The following is a 26,344-nucleotide window of genomic DNA, read 5'->3' on the forward strand; positions in this document are numbered from 1 at the left end:
AATTAGGATATTGTTAATAAATGAAAAATGATAGTTATGATACTAGACATTAATATGTCCTTATAATTTAATTCTGTCTATTATATTATATTGTCTTTAAATATTCGGATTGTAGAAATACCACTGAGATTTTACTTAGCATACGGTTTTGTTTTTCGTGACAAGATTAGGTACAGTGATTTTGAATAGTTGTAATTGAGGTTGTGAGCATCCATCTCAACACATCTCCAAGTACCAAGAGGGTACGTTTCAAAATTTTGAATAGAATGGCATGTACTTAGGAAGATCAAGTGTGTTCCAAGTAGTAGGGACTAAAATATAAGTTTTAATTTTTTTAATGTTCAAATATACTAGTGATTAGCCAAAATCACTTTGGCACCAAATGAAACATTCCTATATCAGGTTCCTTGGGTTGAACTAGGTATAGGGGTGTTACAATTTGGGTATTCAAGGAACTTAGATGCATGTGCAACATCGGGACCTATGCTTATGGGTTGAAGGATCATTCCATACAACAATGCCATGAGTCGAGTTCTCGAGCGAAAGGGAGTGTACATTATCATCACTGTCTGTGCCTTCCTCGTCAATATCACCCGAGACCTCATCGAGATCGGGTTCATTAAAATCTTCACCTTGGTGATCAAAACAACCATCATTATCGGGTCCTTCCTTACTATTTGCATCGGTACCAATCACCAATGAATGTATTTATAAAAAGGGACCCGGATTATGGTTGTTATACACAATCGAAGGATTGTGTGGATTGTCGCCCCATGTTTATGTCTTTCCACAACCACATGGTTCTACCCACCCAACATTCAGGTCAAAGTTAAACCCATGTATAGAAGATCGCCTATCGACAGAGGTTTTCAGAACCTCTGTATACGGGACTTTAACTCCATATTGTTGATTTAATGGAGTGACATTTTGAACGGGCTCAATATTCACTAACTCAGTGAATAACTCAACTGGTTCAATGTTTCCAAACGAGCAGTACAGTGCGATCATAGTCTTCATGTCATCATCCTCTACAAGTTTCATCTCCCTATATTTTCTTGAATTTGACAAAACTAGAAATTTGTAGAATAGTCTGGACATCCTCCTCCCACAACGTCGAGCAATTTTCACACTAAATTTTTTTTCTCTCATTTCATCAAGTTTTACACTATTGTTAAACATCATTCCTATTTGATAGCGCGATTCAAATATACAACAAAGTATTGTTTGGAAAATGACCCCATCGAAATTGACGTATACAAATAATTGGTTATTCATCTTCGATACTAAATCTATAAAATAAATAAAAAATATTAGTTCCTATTAAAACAATTCATATCTTAAACAATTTTTTATCTTCAATTTTAACTTCTAATCGCCCTTTTTTCCTCTCCCGTTTTGTTTGTTTGAAACCATAAACAATCAATTTTTTTTTGTCGGGGGAGGGATATATATAGGATATTGGTGTCGCTACACTAACAAGCGGCTCCCATTAAAAAATACTTTTTTTTTCTCAAAACAGTCAAATTTTTTATATTTCAAACCAGTGTTGCTTGACTACTTGGTGGCATCACCTTACATCACTTTTTTTTATTTTGTTTCATCATTTTTTTTCAATCAACTACATTTAAAAAATACCCACCGGTGTCACCAATGTGTCAAGCGACACCACTATAAAAAATATTCTCCTTCATATTCGTATATTGGTTGTTTTGTATTTTAAAAAAATCGTATTCTCATTGGTGCCGCTTGACTACTTGACAACACAAGTTAAAAATTTATTCTCTTATTCATCGAGATTGATGACAGGAAGGGTGAGGAAATGAAGGGTGGTGCTACTGACAGTGTGGCAACACCCATATTTACTCTAAAAAACACCTTATTTTTGTAAATAATTGAGGTGCAATACTATTTTCATAATATTTTTATATTATTTTTATAAAAACCGGAAAAAAAAAAGAAAAAGTTTTAGACAAAAATAAAATTTCAATATGAGATAGGAAGGGTTCACGTGAACCCAAAGAAAAAAAAGAGAATATTTGACTTTAGGTCCATGTACTTTTGATATTCCTGCCATTCAAGCCCTTAGAACCTTTTTGGGTGAATTTTCTTTTTAATCCTGATATTTCAATGTCTTATTTGAAATGAATTTTAGTATATATTGTTTATTCTCATGCCGTATTATTATTGTTATTTTTTCTTGATGAAAAATGTAAAGGAATGCAAATATGCATACATGTCTAAATATATTGTGGTGACATATTTATTTTTATTTACTTATTTTTAATTTCTAATTTAATAGTTGTTACGTACGTATATCTGATTATTAATATGTTATGCATTTAAATTTTTTTATAATGTTTTAAAAAAATAAATGAATAAAATGATACTTTCTTGTGATTATAATTTTGGGTTACAAAAATTAAATTATGTCACGATTTTAACTCGATATATTTAAAAACAGTTATATAATTATGTCAAAAACTTTACAAAAAAATCATATAAAATGTTACGAAAATTTTAATTGACATTTTTAATAGTTATTTTTTAAAAATTTTAAAAGATGATTCATTTTTTAAAACTTTATATATATATATCAATGTATTTAAATTTCTTATCATTGTATTTGTTTGAAAAATATCATTATAATTTAATTATTCAAGAGGTAATAGTTAAAAATTAAAATTTGAATACTATTAAAAATATCATATTTGTGTCAAGTTAATTCTAATTCTAATTTAAATTTAAATTTTAATCTCAATTTTAATTATTACACTTTTTCATTAATCAATTTATTAATTTTAATATTTAGTTTAAAGTTAAAATTTTTATAGAAAATTTAATTTAAATAATATATTTTTTATTTATCCTTAAAAAGGTTTAGTTTAAAGTTCAAAATTTAAAAATAAAACATAATATAATATTTATCATAAAGATAAATAATATTTAAATAAAATAAATTTAAATCATATTTATTTTAATATTAAATTTAATATTTAATATTTATCATAAAAATAAATAATATTATCATAAAAAACTATTATTTAAATATCATAAAATAAAAAATCATATAAAACTTTGTTTCTAAAATAAAAATTTTTTGTAACTTTATTTTTAAACTTACCTATATCATATATATGATATATGAATATATATATATATATTAAGATCTTGAATCGTTAATTATATATACATATTATCATAATTTTATTTTTCAAATTTTCTTTCTCATAATTAAAGTATAAATTATATTCATAATATTACAAATATATAATCTTTTAAAAATTTAAGTACATTTTAAAAATTTTTATTCTTTCAAATATGATTTCATCAATAGTTTTAATAAATATGTCGGTATTTAAATAATAACAATTTTATAAAACATACCAATAACTTGTGCATTACACTAATAATAAAAAACTACTAAAAACATATAATTAATCTTAAATTTTTTTGAATTCGCCCTAAAACGTAAAACTTTATCAACAATACAAAAACTTCATCAAAGATTTAAAATTTTTTTATTACAAAAAGTTTTAAGTTCACATAGATATAGTTTTATTTCAAATAGAGTGTTTTCTTTACTATTGAAAAATTGACGGAAATCCATTAAGTTTTATAAAAAATGAGTTAAAAATTTATAAATACTTTTTTGTTATTGGATTATTATCTTATATACTATCATTAGAATAAAATAAAGTTCACAATCAGATTTAAGATAATACCATTTATTTTAGGATATAATAAAATAATTAAAAATAATATTTGACATTATTTTAAATTCGTTTGATGAGTTTTACTCCACGGCCAATGAACAAAGTAAGTACTCATTTTTACTTATTGTTAATCATATCTTACCCTAAATTATCAAGTTTAATGACAATTGTAATAACTATTTTTGGAGAAATTTTAAAATGAGTTTCACTAAAAAATTGTTTAAATTTTTTTTACTTAAATATCTAAAGATTTATCAATATTTTTAAGATTTTATCAAAATTGATATTTTACCAAAATGAAGGATATATCAAAATTTTTAAGCTCAATTTTAGATGATAAATCTTTAAAAATATTAGTAAAATTTTAAATATTTTGATAAAAGCTTTATTTAAGCGGTGGCTCATGGTAGAATTGCGGGTTATTTTTGTAGTGTAATTTTGAGAAAAGAAATTTTAAAGAAAGAAAATTAGAAAAAAGGGAGAGACAAAGAAATGAGAATAATGTGGATGGCCCATCTTTCTAAGCAGTGCTAGGCAAGGTAGCTGCTCAGGTAGGTCTGCAAGTCGTCAATGACAAATAGAAATAGAAGACGGTTTAAGACTTTAGACTTTGGAGTATAGTCGGGACCACTTATTTAAATCTACATCGTCAGTATTCCACCTCTGGCTGATACAGTGGCACTCAACGTACACGCCAAGGACAGCTACATATTCCTCCCTTACGATACGTCGTACATCATTTACTTTAATGATAAGATCTATTTTAAGGAATTGAGATAAATTAAAAAATTCGAGGTGTTAAAAATAAATTTTCAAGTGAAAATGATTTAGATTGTTTTGTTAATTATCAAAAGTGGTAAAAACAATATTTTTTTCATTTAATTAAAAGATTATAAGGGATTAAATTAAATTACTAACTTTTAAATTTGTTAAAAAATATGATGTCATAGGGTTCAAAAAACGTTTCAACATTTAAAAAAAAAAATCAAACCTCCTCACAAAAATTGCACTAGTTGAACTTCAATCCTCAAATTAAAAAATTACATCAATTAAACTTTTTAACTACTAAAATCTGCCTTTGACCATTACCTTATTGATGTGACTGTTAATGAAAATTACTTCACATAAAAAAAGTTTAAAACTTTTAAAAAGTAAAATACAACAAATAATAAATTCTAAAAAAATATGGAAAACATAAAATTCATTAAAAAGCGTAAAAAGTTGGAGAAAAAGCATTAGAAAATATTAAAAATTATGAAAAAAAAACTTTTTCAAAAATTATTTAAAAAGTCATTAAATTATTAAAAATTATAAATCACTTAACATTAAAAAATATGAAATATTTAAAAAAGACACATGTCAAATTTTTAAGGTTGCTTATGAAAGAAAAATACACTGCTAGTGTAACAAATACTCACCTATAAAACTTTAGTTGAGTGGTAAATTTAAAGTTTTTTCTAATGTAATTTGCATGATTTTAAATTTCACCATATGCATATTTTTATTTTTTTCAGTCTCTCCAAGCAATAGGCTAGTCCTGTTGGCCTAAATGACCCCAAGTGAACAAGATGGATCATCAAAGTGTGCGTTGATTCCGAGCTCCTTTGCACGGCCCATGACATTCTTCCCCACTTGTTCTACCGATGCCTTCACCACTTCTAACTGATCTATTTTATTTTCAAACTACCATAAAGCCTCGATAGGTTTCCAATTTGCCTCTCTGTTGGATAGTTTCGCGCCTCGAAACATTTATGCCTCTGTCATCGTCTAATTCAAACTTTATTTCCCCTTTGTGCATCTCAATCGTAAGAGCCCACAACTCTTACTTGCCCCTTTTGTGACTTGCTTCGATCGAGATCCCATTGATCCATAAAAATAGGCTTAGGCATGATCATATTGAACACTGGGTTAACCTTGAGTATTGTTGCCAAGTTTGGTTTATAAGCCCTTCAGCTTACCCGCTTCAAAACACTGAAAGGGCATTTGTGTCTTTGCCAAGCCAATGGTAAGTTATAATGAAAATCACTAGGAAAGTGTTTGATGTGTACCTCACTCGTAGCATTTATTCTTATTGACTGTCTAGTTTGCATCATCACTTTTCCCACAAAGTTTGATGCACAACCTACATCTTTCATAGGTGGTAGCCCTACTGATAACTCAACAAACTTCATACTAGTTTTTTACAGTTCTAGGATTAAAATGAGATCTCTTGCACTCCGATTTACTAAGTTAATGTTCTTACCACAATGGACATCCTCGGCTAGCTAGATTGTTGATAACATCTTAGTTTTACCTCTAATGTCTCAACTCACCGGCACAATGCATTGTTGTTGACAAGTATCCAAGATACATACGCAATCGACAAAAGAAACCAAAAGAACATTAATCTTGTTAAGAAAATTCAATCCAAGAACAAAATCGTAATCATTTAAATGAATTATCTTGAAGTCTTTATTATCTTTCTATTGACCAATCAGTAGCTTAACTCTTTGTACTATTCCCATAGTTGGGACCTCTTTAGAATTAATAGTATTGATATTCTTAGTCAATTTGCTAATTGAGAGACCAAGTTTACCCATGACTTTCTTCGATATGAACAAATACAATGCATTTGTATCAACAAGAGTACTTCTTCTTTAGCCTACGATATTTATGTCCACAAACATCGACCTTTTGTTATTGTGATCTCTTTTCGTTTTCGCAGAATTGAGTATCATTGATCCAAGCATCAAAACCTTTGCTCATCGAGCTTCACTTTCTCTTCTTTATTGATCGCGGATATCTTGGTTTGCGTTGAAAAGTCCCACATCATATACAAACTACAACATAAGAAGTATTGTGTTGGCTTCTTTTCATTCTCTTAGCCCCTTGAATGGTTGTCGGGTTTCCTCTTCCCATTATATGGTTTCCCATTACTGCCATTCTTACCATTTTCACCGAAGTCATTTTTATCTTGTTCTTTCTTATGGTTTCCCCTATCATTACCCGTCTCTTTGGGCTTAGAAGACTCGAACTTGCCTTTCCTCAGACCAAGCTCAAGAAAGCATTCTGCGTTTGATATGGCTTTGGTAAGCTCTTTGACCCTTAGTCAATGCAAATCTTGCTTCATCGAAAGCTTGAACCCATCATTAAACAAGTAAAATGCCTCTTTCTCACTCAAATTAGGGAACTCTCGAACAAACTCCCTAACTGTCTTGTTGCATAAGTTGACACAACTTAGCCTGAGCATTTTCCTTAGGATGCTTATGGTAAAACTTCATCCTAAATTCATTTTGGAACTCCATCCAAGTCCCAATTGCAGTATCACCTCATCTCTCATCTGTGAACCTACAATGCCATCATAATTGAGCAACACTAGTCAAATAAATTGGAGTAGTGTTTACCTTACTGACATCATCCTCAATGTATATCTTACAAAAGTAATGTTCATCCCCCATAAGAAGCTGTCCATATCCCTCATGAACCTCGTTCCTTTAAAATCTTTTGATTTGGGAACATCCATTTTACGTTGCTTAAGAACCAAATCCATCATCCTTTTACCCACAACAGCTCTGCACACAGTGAGTTCTCTTTCGAGCTCCTCAATTCTTGTCATCATGGCTTTAGTACCTCCTTTAAAGCCATGACCATAGTTTCGATCATTCCTCTTACTCAACTTGTCATATCTTCTACATTAGTGCCGATGGAACCAAACACATGTTCCTTGAATTGATCTTTTCTTAAGTCTAGTTTTACGGTACGTCCCTCGACTGCCTCAAGAGTCTCCCTCACCCCACCCAGGGAAGCCTCGAGTTTGGCAACCCTACCTTCTAAATTTGATTGCATATACCTTGATTTGTTAGCTTTCTTATCCTTCTCATGAGTCTCCCTCGGCTCAACATGCTCATATAAATTTTTTTCGCCATCTCATTAGGCACCTTCAAACCTTAGCTCTAATTACCAGCTACCAGGGGGCTAGAACTTTAGTCTGGTAAACCGCACGGCCTTAAGTGATTCCTCTGCTTCAAATCTACCTAAGTTAGGCTATCTCTCGAAAAAGTGATAATTCTCAAAGGAAATTCCTTAAAGCATCGAAAATAAAGCAAAAGCAAACTCTTACGAAAAAAAAGTGAAAAGTAAACAGAAAAACAACAATAAAACTAAGCACACTAAGTATTTGAATAAATCCTCTCAATATTATATTACTTTAAAAAATTGTAATTGAGTGATTACAAACAAGGGGGAAAGCTTATATTTATAGTTGAGCTCCCCAAATCCAACAATACAATTTAAAATACATCAACGATTAAGAATAAAAGAAATCTACAAGTTGAGATTCTTAAGGATTTTAAAAGATTCTCTATGAATACAAAATATTCACATTGGTAAATTACTAGATTCCTTACATATTCACTAAGCTAAGTACATGAGCCTTCAGTCTTTCCAAGTAATGGACTAGTACTATTAGGCCAAATGACCTTAAGTGAACAAGATGGATCATCAAAGTTTGCCTTGCTCGCAGGCTGCTTTATGTCGCCCGTGACACATAGGCTACAATGTAACATATGGAAACTGATTGTAAAGTAACAATTTGTTTTCAGTGAAATCGGAATAGTGAGTTACACCCTGTAGTTTTAAAGGGTTATAAGTTAGGTTCTTACACGACCTAGCACATGAGCGTGTGGCTTGGTCGTGTGGCCCAAGTCACTGAGTTATACGAGCTGGGACACGACCGTGTGTCTCTATTTCGAATGCCCACACGGCCGTGTGTCCCAACTTGTTTCTAACGTGTATTTAGGGCCTCGGGGATTGTATAAGGGACAATATGTATGATTTTGTTTGATTTTGATATGAAATGTTTAGAATTTCTATCTGTTTGATTTGTACACTCTGGTAATGCTCTATAATCCTATTCTGGTGATAGATACGGGTTAGGGGTGTTACATTTATTGGTATCAGAGCTACAATTTAGTCGATTCTCAAATTGAACGTTACGTGTACGAGTCTAGCTATACATGCCATTATATAACCTGTGATAGTGTGATATCTCTCCTGACCATTTTAAAATATGTTTTCATATAGTAATGACATCCAACCGAGCTGATTCTGATAAAGTAGAGAGTAATGCTCAAGCTTCTATTCATGGAGTAGCTTCGAGCGGTACGAGGCCTGTATCTGGAGGCCGAGAAGAGAGATTAAGGAAGCCTTCTTCTAAATGATGAATGAGTGGTTCACCGAGTTTGTACGGACGAACCCGGCTGCTCAAAAAACTCTACCCCCTCCTGTTCCCCAACCAGTTTCCATGATTCCTCAAGTTGCAGAACCAATCTGAGTTAGTAAGCCTCCTGTTGATAAGATTCATAAGTATGGGGATGAAGAATTCTGAGCTACTGTTGAAGATGGTCCTAAGAGAGTTGAATTCTAGTTAGAGAATACCATAAGGGTTCTTGACAAATTATCCTGTTCACCAGTTGAATATCTTTCGTGTGTAGTATCTCTACTAAAAGATTCAGCTTATCAGTGGTGCAATATATTGACTTCTGTAGTGCCAAGAGAATAGGTCACTTAGGAATTCTTTCAAATCGAGTTCTAGAAGAAATATATCAGTCAGAGGTTTCTGGATTAGAAACGTAAAGAATTTCTAGAGCTCAAACAGGGTCGTATGACAATGTCTGAATATGAATAAAAATTTATTCGACTGAGTAAATATGCTCGAGAGTGTATTCCAACCGAGACTACAATGTTTAAGTGGTTTGAAGATGGATTAAACGAGGATATACAACTTTTAGTCAGGATTCTTGAGTTGAAAGAATTCGTTCTTTAAGTTGATAGAGCACTTAAAGCTGAGTAAAGAGAAATGACACGTTGAATTTGAAGCTAGAGATTCGAGAAAGAGATTGACGGGAAAGTCATACTAGTTAGCATCAAATAAATCTAAAGAACATCACTACCGTTCTACTACTTCTTTGGGATATTCTAGTAGAGACAGAGGTACCCGACGCTCTAGTCCTAAACCACAGGCTACATCTGTAGCGAGTGTTGGTAGTGTTAGAGATGCCAAACCTGAGTGCAAGCATTGCAGCAAACCACATTATGGTGAGTGTCAAGTAAAGAACGGAGCGTGTTTCAAGTTTGGTTCTTTAAACCACTATCTTAGAGATTGCCCAAAGAAATTCGAGACAGAGAAAGCTCAGACCGTGTGACCAAGTAATACTGCCGCGAGAGGTAGACCACCTCGTAATCCTGAAAATGTGAGCGGTAACCGTGATGTAACAAAAGACTCTATTTTGAGATCCGAAGCACGAGCATTAGCTAGGGCTTATGCTGTTCGCGCTTATGAGGATGCTTCTACACTAGATCTTATTACCGGTACTTTTTCTATTTATGATATTAATGTAACTGCTTTGATTGATACGGGATCAACCCATTCGTATGTTTGCACAAATTTAGTATCTAGTAAAAATTTACCTGTTGAGTCCACTGAATTCGTGGTTAAAGTGTCAAACCCCCTAGGCCAGTATGTGCTAGTTGAAAAAGTCTGCAAGAATTGTCCTTTGATGACTCGGGGTTACAGTTTTTTAGCTGATTTGATGCTGTTACCGTTTGATGAATTTGATGTGATTCTAGGTATGGATTTGCTAACTCAGTATGATGTTGTTGTAAACTATAGACGAAAGCTTATTATTTTGAAATGTCAAAATGGTGAGACGCTTCGTACTGAATTAGATAATTCGAGTGGGTTGCCTATTGTGATATCAGCTGTGTCAGTGTAGAAATATGTGAGAAAATGTTGTAATGCTTGCTTTGTTTATGTATTGGATACTAAAGTGTCTGAATCGAAGCTTGAATCAGTGCCAGTGGTTTGTGAGTATTCCGATGTGTTTCCAAAGGAGTTACCTGGATTACCACTGATTAGAGAAGTCGAGTTTGCTATAGAACTTGTACCGGGAACATCATCGATATCGATAGCACCTTACAAAATGACTCCTACTGAGTTAAAAGAGTTGAAAGCATAGTTGCAAGAGTTGACAAATAGGGGTTTTGCTCGACTCAATTTTTCACCTTGGGGTGCACCGGTCCTGTTTGTTAAGAAAAAGGACGGATCGATGAGATTATGTATTGACTACCATCAGCTCAACAAGTTTACAATCAAGAACAAATACCCACTACCTTGAATTGACGATTTGTTCAATCATTTTAAAGGCGCTATAGTATTCTCGAATATTGATCTCCGTTCCCGGTTACTATCAGCTACGAGTGAAAGATTCAGATGTGCTAAAAATTGCATTCAAAACTAGGTACGGACATTATGAATTTCTTGTGATGTCGTTCGGTTTAACTAACGCACCTGCAATATTTATGGATTTGATGAACAAAATCTTCAAACCATATTTAGACAGATTTGTTGTGGTATTTATTGATGATATTCTGATATATTTTGAGATGAGACTAAACATGTCGAGCATTTGAGAATTATTTTACAAACTCTGCGAAATAAATAACTATTTGCTAAATTTAGCAAATGTCAGTTTTGGCTCCGAGAAGTTGATTTTCTGGGACATATAGTATTGGCTGAAGGCATCAGGGTTGACCCGAGTAAGATTTTCGCAGTTGTTGACTAGAAACCATTGAGAAATGTATCTAAAGTCAAAACTTTTCTTGAATTAGCTGGTTATTACCGAAGATTTGTCAAAGGGTTCTCTATGATAGCTACACCAATAACTCAGTTATTACAGAGAGATGTGAGGTTTGAATGGTCAGATAAATTTCAGCAAAATTTCAATAAGTTGAAAGCACTATTGATCGAAGCACCAGTTCTGGTTCAGCCTGAATTGGGTACAGAATTTGTGATCTTTAGTGATGCATCATTGAATGATGTAGGCTATGTTTTAATGCAACAAGACAGAGTTGGTAGCTATCATGTTTGAATTGAAAATTTGGCGACATCATTTTTTCGACGAAAAATGTCACATATTTACCAATCACAAGAGTTTAAAGTATTTAATGTTGCAAAAATATCTAAATTTGAGACAGCGCAGATGGCTTGAACTATTGAAAGATTATGAGTTGATCATTGATTATCACTCGGGTAAAGCAAACGTAACTGCTGATGCTTTGAGTAGAAAGTCCTTCTTTGTTTTGCGAGCGATGAATACCCGACTGTCATTATCTGATGATGGCTTGATCTTAGCCGAGTTAAAATCTAAATCGATGTTTTTATAGCAGATTTGCGAAGCTTAGAAATGTGATAGTGAGTTTTAGCCAAATAGGTATAGTGTGAGTCGACTTCTGATTCAGAATTTTAGATAGGACCCGATGATTTTTTTCTATTCAGAGGTACAGTTTGTGTATCGAAGAATCCAGAGATTATACAAAAAATTTTACATGAAGCTCATTGTGGTAGTTTGTCTGTTCATCCGGGAAGCAAAAAATGTACAGCGATTTGAGACAAATTTACTGGTGGTCGGGAATGAAACGTGAGATTTCTAACTTTGTATCTAGATGTTTGATTTGTCAACAAGTAAAAACTGAACATCAGGTACCTTTAGGACTATTACAACCAATGATGATACCGGAGTGGAAATGGGATAGAGTTACTATGGTTTTCATATTGAGGTTACCCCTATCTCCAAAAAAGAAAGATGATATTTGGGTTATTGTTGACCGTTTGACAAAGTCTGAACATTTTATTCCGGTACGTACAGATTCCTCCCTTGACAGATTGGCTAAACTATATTATTTCGGATAGAGATCCCTGGTTTACATCACGATTTTAAAGAAGGTTATAGGAAGCTCTTGGTACGCGGTTGCATTTTACCACTGCATTTCACCCTTGGATTGATGGTCAGTCTGAGCATGTGATTCAAATTCTTGAAGACATGCTTTGATGTTGTGTTTTAGAGTTTGAAGGCAATTGGGAGAAATACTTACCGTTGGTTGAATTTACGTATAACAATAGTTTTCAATCAAGCATAAAAATGGCACCGTATTAGGCTCTATATGGTTGTAAATGTTGAACTCTGTTATACTGGACTGAACTTAGTGAGAAAAAGATACATGGGGTTGATTTGATTCGCGAGACTGAGAAAAAAGTGAAAGTAATTTGAAATAACTTGAATGCATCTTCAGATCGTCAGGAATCGTATGTGAATCTTCAATGTAAAGATATAGAGTTCCAATTTGACCACAGAGTATTTTTAAAAGTATCACCCTGAAAAAATTTCTTCGGTTTGGTCGCAAAGGAAAGCTGAGTCCGCGATTTATCGGACCGTACGAGATTACTGAAAGAATCAGACCTGAGGCATACCAGTTAGCTTTACCATCAGAACTTGAAAGAATTCATAATTTGTTTCACGTGTCTATGTTGCAACGATACCGATCTGACCCTTTACATGTTATCTCCATGACGGATGCCGAGATTTAGCCTGATATGACATATAGTGAAGAACCTATCAGAATTCTAGCACGAGAGGTGAAAGATTTGAGAAATAAAAACATAGCTTTAGTAAAAGTTCTCTTGAAGCAACACAAAACAAAGGAAGCCACTTGGGAACCAAGGAAACTATGAGAAAGCAATATACGAACCTCTTTACTGGTAATATTTTCGGGGACGAAAATCCTTTTAGGTGGAGAGTTGTAAAAGCCCGTTTTCAGTGAAATCGAAATAGTGGTTTTGGGACCACAAATTCAAGGTTGAAAATTTTATTTTATTATTATTTTATTATCTACATCATAATAGAAATATCGTATAAAAATTTCATTAAGAAATTTTACCGTTTACATGCTTAATTTGATAAAAGGACTAAATCGCGTAAATTGCAAAAGTTGTATTCTATTAGCTAAAGGTATTAAATAGCTATAGAAATTTAAATTGGAGGTCCTTATATGGTATTTATCCCATTAAGGTTATTATTGGATGAGTATGGTTTGTTATTATTGAAATTTTGATTAGTTTTTAAAGTTAATTTAGTAAATAGGTAATAAATGCTAAATAAAAACAAAACAAATATATCATCATTTTCTATCATCTTCTTCCATCGATTTTTCATAAGGAAAGAAGCCATTTTTCTTGAGCAACATTCGGCCAAGCTTATATTTCCCAATTAGGTATGATTTTTGTCCCGTTTGTAATGATTTCTAAGTTTCTGGGATTGTTGTAGCTTAATCTAGCCAGCTCGGGGACTAATTTGTAAAACTGTTAAACTATTAGGGCTTTTTCATTGTTGAGCATGCTTGAGTTGTGAAGTTTGATTGTAGGAAATGAATGGTTTTTAGTGAAATTGTCAAATAGGGACTAAGTTAAAAAATAAAAAATATTATGTAGTAAATTTGTGAATTTGTGAAATATATAAGCTACTATTAGTATGTATAGAAATCAGCTAGGCTTGGGTAAGGGAAAAATTGCATGAATTTCATTTTCCGAGCCTAGGGATTAAATTGCAAAGAAATTAAAAGTATAAGGGCAAAATGATAATTTTGCCAAAAATATGTTTTGGATTAAATTGAATGAATTATATGTTGAAATAAGTTAAATTTTTTCATATAGATCCAGTTAGACCTCGTACAGAATTAGATCTACGTTTACTCGTCGAGGTAAGTTCGTGTGATTAAATTGTGATTATATGTTTTATTTTGAAATATATATGAATTATAAATTTGCTACGTGTATACACGATTGCATATCCAATTACATACGACTACTGCGCCTCGTTTGAACCTTAGGAATACGTAGGATACAAATAACATGTCATTAGGGTTGCCGACTTCAGTTCGTGAGAGCTTACCGTTATTCTGCTTGTATGAGCTTACTGTTACTCAACTCGTGTGAACTTACAGATTACAACTCGTAGGAGCTTACCGTTTACAGCTCGTAGGAGCTTACCGATTCAGAGCTTGTATGAGCATACATGTTCAGGAATTGACAGATTACATTTAGTACACCTCGTGTGTGCTACTCGAGTATCCAATGATATTCTAAATGGTTCAACAAGCAAAGTTCTGTTATGAGATTATATAAGTTCGATACAAATTACTATTGGTATTTACATGAAGTACATGGAAATGATGTTACATGATACATTGATATATGAAATGGATGATACAAGTTTATGCAACCTGAATGTTTTTTGAGTGCATCCATGTATATTGGCTATTATATGTGTTTCAAATGACTAACACGTTGATGAATATATGCTTAAGCATTTGGCCAAATTGAGTTGGGATATGCTATGTTTACTTACCTAAATTGTGATTAAATGGTAAGTTAAATTCTATGTTATACGAACTTACTAAGCTTAAATGCTGACTCTGTGTTATTTTCCGTGTTTTATAGTGGTTTGGAAGCTCGTTCGGGTTGGAAGCTTGTCGGAGCTATATCACACTATCCATCGGCTCTTTTGGTACTTTTAGTTGGTTACATTTTGGTTATAATGACATGTATAAGTTATTTTGGCTAAATGTTGGCCTATATGTGTTTTTTTTAGATTAGCCATTTATTTGGCTTGTGTTTTGGTATTTTGGTATGCGCATAATTTCCCTATAATGTTGATGTGTGGATGGATTTGTGGTTGAATGATGAAAGGTAAAATAGTAGTTGAATATGTATATGAGGTATGCTCTATAACTTGATGTAATTTGGTGCTATGCTATGGTAAGCATATATGTATTTGATGCTATTGGATAAGTGGTACAATTGGTACCAAATGGTAAGTTTTGGTAAATGATTTACATGTTATATATTGATGCAATTATACATAAAAGTTGGTGGATTACTTGATTACATGGATCACATGGTTGCACATATTTATACTTGTCATTTGAGGTGCTTAAGGGCATATTGGTTGTATGTGATTATACCACATGTTTAAAGCTTGTTCATGCTTGTTTGGATGCTAGATTATAGCTTGTGTATGTGTGCATTCTTTGGTGTAGGTGGATGCCAATTTGGGTGAGAAATATGGTTTGTAAAATGACCTATTTTCGTCTACACGGGTAGAGACACGGGCGTGTTTCTCAGCCGTGTGTGACACACAGCCAGGTGACACGGCCGTGTGTCCCCTGTAGTTTTAAAAGGTTATGAGTTAGGCTATTACACGGCCTAGCGCACGGGCATGTGGCTTGGCCGTTTGGACTAGGTCAGTGAGTTACACGAGCACAGACACGAGATGGGACATGGCCGTGTGTCCCTATTTCAAATGCCAACATGGCCTAAGGCACGGGTGTGTCTCTCTATTAGCAGTGTGAGTCACACGGCCGTGTGACCCCTACAGTTTTGAAAATTTTCAATGTTTTTTAAAAAATTCTATGAGTTTTCGATTTAGTCCCGTCTTGTTTCTAACATGCATTTAGGGCCTCAAGGGCTTATATAAGGGACAGTATGTATGATTTTGTTTGATTTTGATATGAAATGTTTGGAATTTCTGTCTATTTGATTTGTAAACTCTGGTAATGCTTTGTAACCCTGTTTCAGTGATGGATACAGGTTAGGAGTGTTACATGTAACACCTTTCACCTGACTTGGCATAAGGTACGAGTCGGAGGTGCCGCCGAAGTACTTTTAGGCTAATGCAATTTTGTTTTTAAAGAAAAATTCTTATTACAACAAATATTCAAAACTTTTGGTGTCAATTTGAAAGAAGATTGAACATAAATAAATTTAGTTGTTTGGTAATATATTTGAACTTATTTAAGTCATAAAGCAAGGTTCCAAAGTTTACCTACTTAAAACAAAGTCTTTCGAGTTTGGAAAATGGGTTCTTGATCCTAATTTAAAATTTTAAAATATTTTTGTAAAATCAGTAATCCTATTTTATGAAAAATAAAAGACTTTAAAGAAAATTTTAAATAATTGTGAAGTCTTTCGGGGGGTGGTCGGAGGTGTCTGGGACCAATTTCCAGCCTTGAAGGGTCTTTTTTGCACAAAAGAATGCAGTGGCCCAAAATAGTATGGGGGTGCGGCACCTAGGGCCTTAGGTACCAATAACTAGCCCTAGTATTGAATAATTTGATGTTTTACCAATTGGGGTACAATACCTCTAGGGCTAAGTATCGATACATCTGCCTAAGGGTAAAAAATGCCTTAAAACACATTTGTTTCAACCCCAAACAATACCATATCATTCCAACATAAAACAAAATAATTTAAATCAAAATTTAAATGCATTTGGGCATAAAAACATGGCATAAACACATTCAAATTGGAATGACATAAATTTTTACTAAGCAAAATTTAAAAAGAATCTAAAACATGTTATTCACATTACAATCTTTATATTCAATATGAGACTTAATATACATGCCATTAACCTATTACAAATTATACTTTAACATTTGAAAAAGAACCTTAAAGAATCGATGGGTGATTTGGTGCTTCCTATCTATCATAGAAACTTCTCAACAAGTCCATACCTACGCATTTTAAACAACTAACACATGAGCTATAAAGCTCAGGAAGTAACAAGGATAACCAAAATCTATCCTAATTTTTTATTAACCTTGAGCCCCTTTAGAAGAATCATCATCTTACTTTTATGTCAGTCACATTGTCACAATTTTAACCCCTTCATTTGAGTTTACAAATTAAGCCTCAACTTATAGTTTGATGATTTACTAACAATTCTTATTATGCATGTGTTCCTAGTTTCAGCATTTGATTCATTTATAGCCTTAACTTCGACAAAGAAAAATGCGATATAGGTGATTGTGGATCAACTTAGAAGATGTCACTAACTTTGTGGCGAAATGCCTAGTCTGTCAAAAGGTGAAACCGGGGCATTTTTTTTACTCAAGATTGTTAGGACTACTCAAAATTTCGAAGTAGAAGTGGGAAAGGATCACCATCCATTTTGTTTCAGGCTTGCCCTTAACTTCGACAAAGAAAAATATGATATGGGTGATTGTGGATCGGCTTACAAAGAGTTCGCACTTCTTGGCAGTTCGTATAAATTATACTTTACAAAAACTGGTAAAATCATACATCGCAGAGATAGTGCGACTCCATGGTGTTCCAGTCTCCTTTACCTCCAATCAAGATTCTCGATTCACTTCAAGATTCTGGAAAAGTCTACAAGAAGCTTTGGGTTCAAAACTTAACTTCAGTACTGCTTATTATCCGTAAATAGATGGTCAATCAGAAAAGGTGATAAAAGTACTTGAGGACATGCTGTGAAGTTGTGTTAGAGTTCGCAGAAAGTTTGGAACGATATCTACCTTTAGTAGAGTTCGCATACAACAATAGTTATCACGCAAGTATCCAAATAACACCCTTCGGAGCCTTGTATGGAAGAAAGTGTAGAACCCCCTTGTGTTTGGCAGAACTACATGAAAAACAGGTACAGAGGAAAACTTAAGGATGATATGTGAACGACTGAAGACTGCTTTAGAGAGACAAAAATCCTATGCTAATTTAAAACAACAAGATATTGAGAACCAAGTAGGGAAGTAAGTGTTTTTAAAGGTTTCTCCATGGAAAAAAGTTTTGAGATTTGGGCAAAAAGTGAAATTTAGTCCAAGATTCATCAGTCCATATGAAGTGGTTGAGAGGACTAGTCTTGTGGCCTATCGACTCAAGTTGTCATCTGAATATGAGAAAATCCATGATTTTTTCCACATATCCATACTAAGGAATAATGTGTGAATCTATCCTAGATAGTGACAATAGATGAAATTGAGGTACGACCGAGTCTTACTTATGAAGAGGAACTAATTGAAATTATAGCTCGCAAGGAAAAAGTCTTGGGAAACAAGAGAATTCCTTTAATCAAAGTGTTGTGGCGAAACCACAAAGCCAGTTAAGCTATTTGGGAGATGGAAGAAGAAATGAGATGTCAATATCCTTATCTGTTCTGACATAGGTAATTTTAAGGACAAAATTTCTTAAGAGGGGGAGAGTTGTAACATCCTGGAATAACGCCTAGAAGTTTGAGGCTTGGTGAGCTGAGGTTGCCAATAGGCCTAGCGAGCTACGATGTTGGTTTGGGTTGAAAGTGAATGTAGGGGCTCGACTGTAAAAAAATTAAGAGTACCCAAAAGACAATTAAACTAAAGTTAAGAAGTCAACTTATTTTGTAACCCCCGAAGTTTAGTGGGTTTAAGATTTTGGTGTATAGTACTGACTAGCAAAGAGTAATTCGCCTAATTGTTTGTTGTGGCATATACGTATAGGCGTATAGTAACCACCACATAAGTAAGGATTTTACTTCATAATATTCTACTGTATTAAGGAGAAGTCTATGGTGCGTGATAAAATGGTATGTATTGTATGAGTTTTCGCCAAAGGTATAGTACACCTTGTTTGTCTGGAGTATTGTGCTAGTTATATTATAAGTAATTTGGTTAGAAATCAACTGGATAGCCTAGTCTGATAATTGTGAATGCAGGGTGCTCATTTTTGTTTTTCTTAGTAACTGTAAACCATTAAAAAGGTAAATTCTAATTTAGGTGACACCTGTTAAGTTTCACTAAATGGGTTGTGTTGCATATATATGTGAAATGGTTCTAAAAAACGGGTTCTTCTTCTTCTCTGAAAAAAGATGTTATTTGATTCTTTGTCAAAAACCAATGATAATTCCTTCATTCTAAGTTGGATGCTAAAGATTTGGAACTAATTAGTGTTTATCGCATCATCAAGTAAGTATGACAGATCTGCATGTTAGATTTTGATGGAATAAGTCTGTAAGAAGTATGTGAATAGTAAGACTATAAGTATAAGATTTTTACAACAAGGTTGTTAGCATTTCAGATGATAGTAAATAGTATGATAATGAGTTGTAATGGTAAATTATGTTCTGTAAGCAGTTGTGGCTGCTGGATCGTGTTGGATGTCCAAGTAAGGAGTTTCAAAATTCAATTTAGGTAAGTTAAAGTGAGTCTTCAACTTGACTCTTTTATATGAACTATTCAAATAAGAAAAATATTTATATACATACATAAAAAGAGTGATGATGAAGTTTATGAAAACTGGTAAAGATGAGAGATGTGTTATAATAAAATGTATAAAGTTTAGTTAAAGGGATGATGTTTAATAGTAGGTAGGTAAGGTCTGTTATACGAGTTGGATGAGCCAGTAGATAGTCGATCATTCGGGTAAGTGAATGATGAGCTAAAGTTTTATTGTGAAGCCTTTAGTAGGGCAATTTTAGTGCTAATTAGACTGACATATCATAGTTTGAAAATGAGTGTAAGACCTTGGAGTAGAGGTCCATGGCAGCTTGATATGATTTAGAACATTCATGGTGTAGCCTTTAGTAAAATGAAACTGAAATGGAAGAACACGATACATGGATGTGCGTAAGATCATGTGGTTAAGGCCCATGACATGATATGATATGACTGTATGTATGTTCATGGTGTAGCCATCGGTGATGTATGAATTAAACTGGTAGATCACGATACATGAATTTATGTGGAAGTCCACCTAGATAGTAAACACGAGACTTTGTATGATGCCTCTGTGGTGTATTCTGCATGAAGTATTTATGGTATATTTTGTTTGGCACTAGTGGCGTGATCTGTCATATATGTATGGTAAGATTTGTGTATCCATTTTTGTGATAAATTACGCATAAAGTATGTTAGTTCTGTATGTAGTATGGCTAGATAAAGTATTGATGCTCTCAAGATTATGGGCTGAGTAAGATAAATGAAATAAATGAATAAGTTCTAAGAATGTTGTCGAAAAGAATTGTCTCTAGATGTTGGTAAAGGAATTCACCGTGATGATATGTAAATTTTGGAATTGGACTTATTTGTACTGTGTAGGACCTCAGACATTGTCAACGTGAATTTGTTATGGTATGATTTAATTAAAGTTCTTTGGAATATGCCAAGTCTGAATTAAATAATGACTTCGCCTGCAATCTTATGAAATCTGAGTATTGATTATTACAAACACTTGGGATTTAGAAGTAATTTTGTAGATGTCTTCAAATTGATTTATGAAGCGCTCTATCGATATGTGTTGTATGGTATTAATTCAGGATATGACTTGTTTAATAATTTGATGGTACTCTTATCTGTATAAGTATCTGCCAAATGTGTATGTATCCATCAACGGTTGATGTTAGGAACAATTTTTTTGATATAAGTGTAAATGATCTATACGAAACTAATTATGAAGATAAATACTATTGGGAAGTATATATATGTAAATGAGAGACTTAATGTAACAGCCCGATTTATACCCTAGTCGAAAAGTGGTTTCAAGACCACGAATCCGAGTCAAAAAAATATTTTAATATTATTTTTGGTGTCAACAGCATGTTAATTTATATGTGTGAAAATTTTATCATTTGTGTGCTCGATTTTAAAAAAAGGACTTAATCGCGTAAATTGCAAAAGTGGCTAGCTATTTATTAAAGTGTTGTTTTGTTATGACTTTTATAATGTGGGGTCCTTATGTTGATATTTGACTATTGTAAGTGTGCATGGACAGTAATGGGCTTGTATTATAAGTTTTATCATTAAAACTATTAAGGTTATTTTAGTAAACCAGTTAATTATGTTACTAAAATAAAACATAAACTAATTAAAACATGCATGTTGTTCATCCTTGGCTGAAAATATCAAAGAAAAAGAAAGAAAAAGAGCAAGCAACATTCGACCATAGTCCAAGCTTGATTCAAGGTTCATTTTTGCTTGTTTTTTTTTGATAATTTTTATGTTTTTGAGATCGTTGCTTCGAATACTAGATAGCCCATGCTTGAATTTTTGAATTAGTTGTGGATTTTGTGATTTGTTATTGTTGATAGCTTGAGATTTTTATGGTTTGATGATGAAAAATAAATCTTGGTTGATAGATTATTATGTTTAATTAAGGGATTTTTAGTAAAAATATGTATTAAGGATTAAATTGTGAAATTTGTAAATTGAGGGGTCAAAATGTGAAATAAATGATAGATTTGGTTTGCTAGGGACCTAATTTAGACTCGGCCTAACTAAAGTGTGTTGAAATTTTGAATATTTTGAGTTGTTTTGAAATAGGGACTAAATTGAAAGAATGTGAAATGTTAGGGGCTAAAATAAAATTTGCCCATTTATTTGTTTTTAAATAAATTTGAATGAATATATGATTAAATAAGTCAAATTTGTATTGAATTAGATCAAGAAAAGAAGAAATCGGATTTGGAACGGGGGAAATCAAAAGTGGTCGAATAATCGTTCCGTTTCGTTCGTCTTTGTCCAAGGTAAGTTCGTAGGTCATTAATTGATGCTAAATTGAATGTATTTATTTTATACATAACTGAATTGAATTGTATGTATGTATATCTTCAACACCAAATTGAATTTAGCTTAGTATGAATAATTACGAGCTTAATTCAATTAATTTACGACATCCGAAAATAGTACGAATTACGTGAATTCCAATAGGTGAGATCGTGTACGACCACGTTTGGGACATTGGCATCGAATTGAGAATTATGTGTAAGACCATGTTTGGGACATTGACATCGCATATGATTTCATATAAGACCCTGTCTGGGACGGTGGCATCGTTATTCGAATACATGTAAGACCACGTCTGGGACGTTGGCATTGTACGAGCTATTTGGAGCAGTTTGAATATCCTTTTTTATTTCGAATGGTATAACGAGGAATTATATGACAAAACCAAATGTGAGTTTGAATTAACAACTCAGGTATGTATTATGTATAACAAGGAAAGATGAATTAATCACTTAATTACTAGCATATGTATATGTGTTCAAGATTAGTAAAAATTCGGCCTACTTGTATAATTTATATGTGTTCTTTGAAAACTATTTTCTTACGACTTACTAAGCTATTTAAGCTTACTGTGTGTTTGTTTATTCATTGTTTTATAGATTTTGAAAGCTAGTTATGAGCTCGGAGATCGTCAAGGAAGTCCGTCACACTATCGTTCTCTATTTCGGTATTTTGAAAGCTTGAAATTTTGAACATATGGCATGTATAGGCTAGCATTGGTTTTGTTTAGTCATGAAATGTGATTATATTTAGCCATGCGAAAATGGTTTAATCTTAATATTAATATTTAAGTGTATTCAATTATGGTAATAGCTTATTAGAAAAGTATATTTTATGATATATATATGTGTGGTGCTTGGTTATAATGTTAAAGTTTGTGTATATATATGGTTAGAATTTGAACCTATTTTTAAAGTAAGTTATTGGTAGATATGTGATATTTTTGGGATGTTGGTTATATTTCGACATCTAAGAAATGGTAAGTAGGTTAAATAGTTGGTTTAATAGTTAGCTAATTTCGAAAGTATGAGATGTGGAACAATTTTGAATGGTGGATAGTTGTATAATTTAGCTTAATATTGAAGTAATGATAGATATATATTTAATGAAATTTTAGCTATGCAAATTCGGTCGCTAATTGTAAGAAATTGGCATATTCTATAACTGTTTGGTTGATGGTTTTGTTTTGGATCTAAATGACAAAGGAGAGGATTGATTTAGGTATGTAATGGTTAAGTATGCTTATAATATATACTGAATGATTGAGTTTTAGGTACAACTCAAGATGAAAATGGCATGAATTACTTTTGGAGGTTGGATGTGATGATCGATTATGTGGTTTGGGATTGATTATTGGTTTGTTCTTAAGCATGCGAATTAGGTGTAAATTAGATGTTATAAGTGTACATTATGGTTCAAGTTAACTTGGTCTCATGCGCACAAATTGGTTGTGAGAAAATAGTTATATTTTTGTGTTATAATTTGATGTACTTGAAAATTCGGCTATAGATAGGTAAATTGAAACTATATATATATATGTATATGCTTATATGTCATGGTTGCTAATGTACGGATTGTTGGCTAATATTAGTTAGACGAATTGTGTATGAATTAGGTATGGCCGACTTATAGTAATAGTTAGCCGATTTGAGGAATGAATAAATGGAAATAAGTGTTCATAAATTTTGTTTGGATGGTTCATATAGTTGCGGTTAAATGAGCATAAGATTTATTTATTTATTATGAAATATGCTTGATCATATTATAGAGTGATTAATGCCGCAATTGCTTGAAACCTTAAGCCGTATATAAGCATGTATAGAACAATGAAGTACAATGTTTAATTTATGCTTGGTATTCGAATATTATTAAGGTGATGTGCATATGATTCGAGTTATGTGTTTTGTCAAATATATATTGTATGGTTTTTGAGGCATGTTTATTGTTTGAAAACATGATTATATTCATGGTATGGATTCGAGTAAATTTTTTGAGGTTTTGACTTGTATTTGTAATATGAGTAATAATGTTTGTTTAACCTTTAATTAGCTATTTGCTTTATATATATATGAATATGAATTGTATAAATGTTCGCATCTATACTTAGGTTCAGTAAACCTCGTGACCTTAATCCGGCGACGGATATGGGTTAGGGGTGTTACACTTAATTATTATTTCAAAGAATCTTTAGTTAATCAAGTGAGAGAGAATTGGAATATTATGAATATAACCGTTGGCGCGTATGTGAATCAAACTATATTGGTATCCGCCCAATAGATAGTTCAGAAGGTTGGTTGGCACATTGATGATAATTAAAGAATATAAAGTAACCATCAAGATTCAATGAAATAATGTTCATTAATTACTCATGAACTTACAAGGCTTGTAAAGTGTTGTAGGTTTCGATGACAAGAGACTGCACTTGGAGGGACGATGTCAGGACTATGCCAAGGAAGAGGCGTGTTGGGTTATTGTGCATTCAGAGTTGTTGGGATGGTGTACTATAAGAGTTCTTAAATCAATCTGTATTTAGTAAATGATTGTTTTAGATAGATTTATAAAGAAATTTTGTAATAGTTTATGTTTAACAACCATATTTGTTTCTTGAAATTTAGTCTTGAATAATTTAACAGAGTATGTATTAAATATGATGTTATCTGAGGTCGTTTAGCGAGTTTGGCTAATTATTTTTGAGTTGTAATACCTAAGATCCAAATTCGGTGAATCAAGTCGGGTTTAAGGTGTTACATATTTTCCTCTTCACAACACCACTCATGCACGTAACTCTTTCCTATGTCTACTAACGCATCCTAAGAACATCAAAACACTTAGTGTCTATAAATTAAACTCTTTTCATTAAAAATTGCATATTCTTTTGAATGAAAAAACTCTCTCAAATTTCTTCATCGATTACTACTTTCTCTTGTTGTCAAGTTTCTACAAAAATAAGAACTCAACAATTAGCTCTTAGGATTAAAGGTAATACATTGTTTCTCTATCAGGTTAGACGTATAGAAGTAACTAAAAAAGTTCAAAACAAAGGAAACTAGGTTTGCCAAAATACTAGCATGTACGAACCTAGGTCCGTTTGTGTTATGTATAAGTTTTAATGTGCTTCTACTGTGAGTGACTTGTGTATGTTTGTGAATTTGAGAACCTAACAAAATCATCTACAAGCAAAGAGGGAAAGGCAAAGCTTGTTTAAACCATTCAACAAACTGGTGAGTGTTCAGGGGTCGCCATTTGTATGTACGAACCATAGAGTTAATTAGGAGCTTAGAGTTTTATCCTAAGTTCCTAGATTAAGTCTTATCTAAACCCTATTTTGGATTGCATTAAATGTCTTTTTATGAACAGTGATATGCGAGCTCTGTATTGTGAGCAAGATATGAGCAGTGTTCTCCGAGCTCCTCTTAATTTGTGAGCTTTATGTTTAAGTAAATGTATTGACACTATAATCTTTTGTAAATTGTCGAATACAATGGCATGCCATAAGACTATGAGTACTCAACTTTATGTTTTGTGATTTGGGCAAGAGGCCCTGACACAAGTTAGGGGAAATAAGGGAAGGGCGAGCCAACCTCCATTCAATGGGATATGCAAGTGCGGTGGAGAGTGTTAGCTTAATGGTACACTTAAGGGATATGTTGGACTCTTTGAGTCAATTTGAAGGGTTATAATGAGATTCGTTTATCTAACTGAAAGGAACATGTGAATAAGATTGTGTTTGCAAAATATTATGTTTTACTATTTTAAGCGGACAAACAGTAGGTAATTTTAAGCGAACCAGGCTTCGCATAAATATGGTGAACTCAGTTTGCAGAACAGTAACTTTGATAAAACTCTTATCTAACTTATGTTTTTGCGCGTGCTATGTGTTTTTCCTATACATTCACTGAGTTCGCAAGAGCTCATACACTTCTTTCTAAACACTTCAGACAATTAGATCGCACGATGTGTAGTGATGAAGCAAGTGATCCAAGTGAAGCATAAACAGTGAATAGGTGGTACAAACAAACTTTGGACTTAAAGGCAATTTGGGATTCCGTTTGGGCTTAGAGATATCTTTTTACCTGTTGACTTCACCAATTTTTCTAGAATATCATTTTTTTATGTTTTTAATACCCCTTATGAACTGATAAAACTATATGTACAAACTTGAATTTTAAGTATATGAATTTAGTACAAGCCTAATTTGATGTTTCCTTAATTTACAAGTTCATGCTTAAGTATTTAATTTCATACCCGTCTCCATTGCTGAATTAGGGTTATAGAGTATTATAGCACCTATTGAATCTCAATCCACCATAAAAACCAATCAAATATTAATTTAAATATCAAATATTCAAAACCAATTTTTATTCATAGTATATATGCGAATACGTGCCTTAAATCGAGTTTACGGGACCCTAAAATCAATTTAGAAACAA

Source organism: Gossypium hirsutum, chromosome D08 (assembly GCF_007990345.1).
Source record: "Gossypium hirsutum isolate 1008001.06 chromosome D08, Gossypium_hirsutum_v2.1, whole genome shotgun sequence".
In the NCBI taxonomy this organism is placed as follows: domain Eukaryota; kingdom Viridiplantae; phylum Streptophyta; class Magnoliopsida; order Malvales; family Malvaceae; genus Gossypium; species Gossypium hirsutum.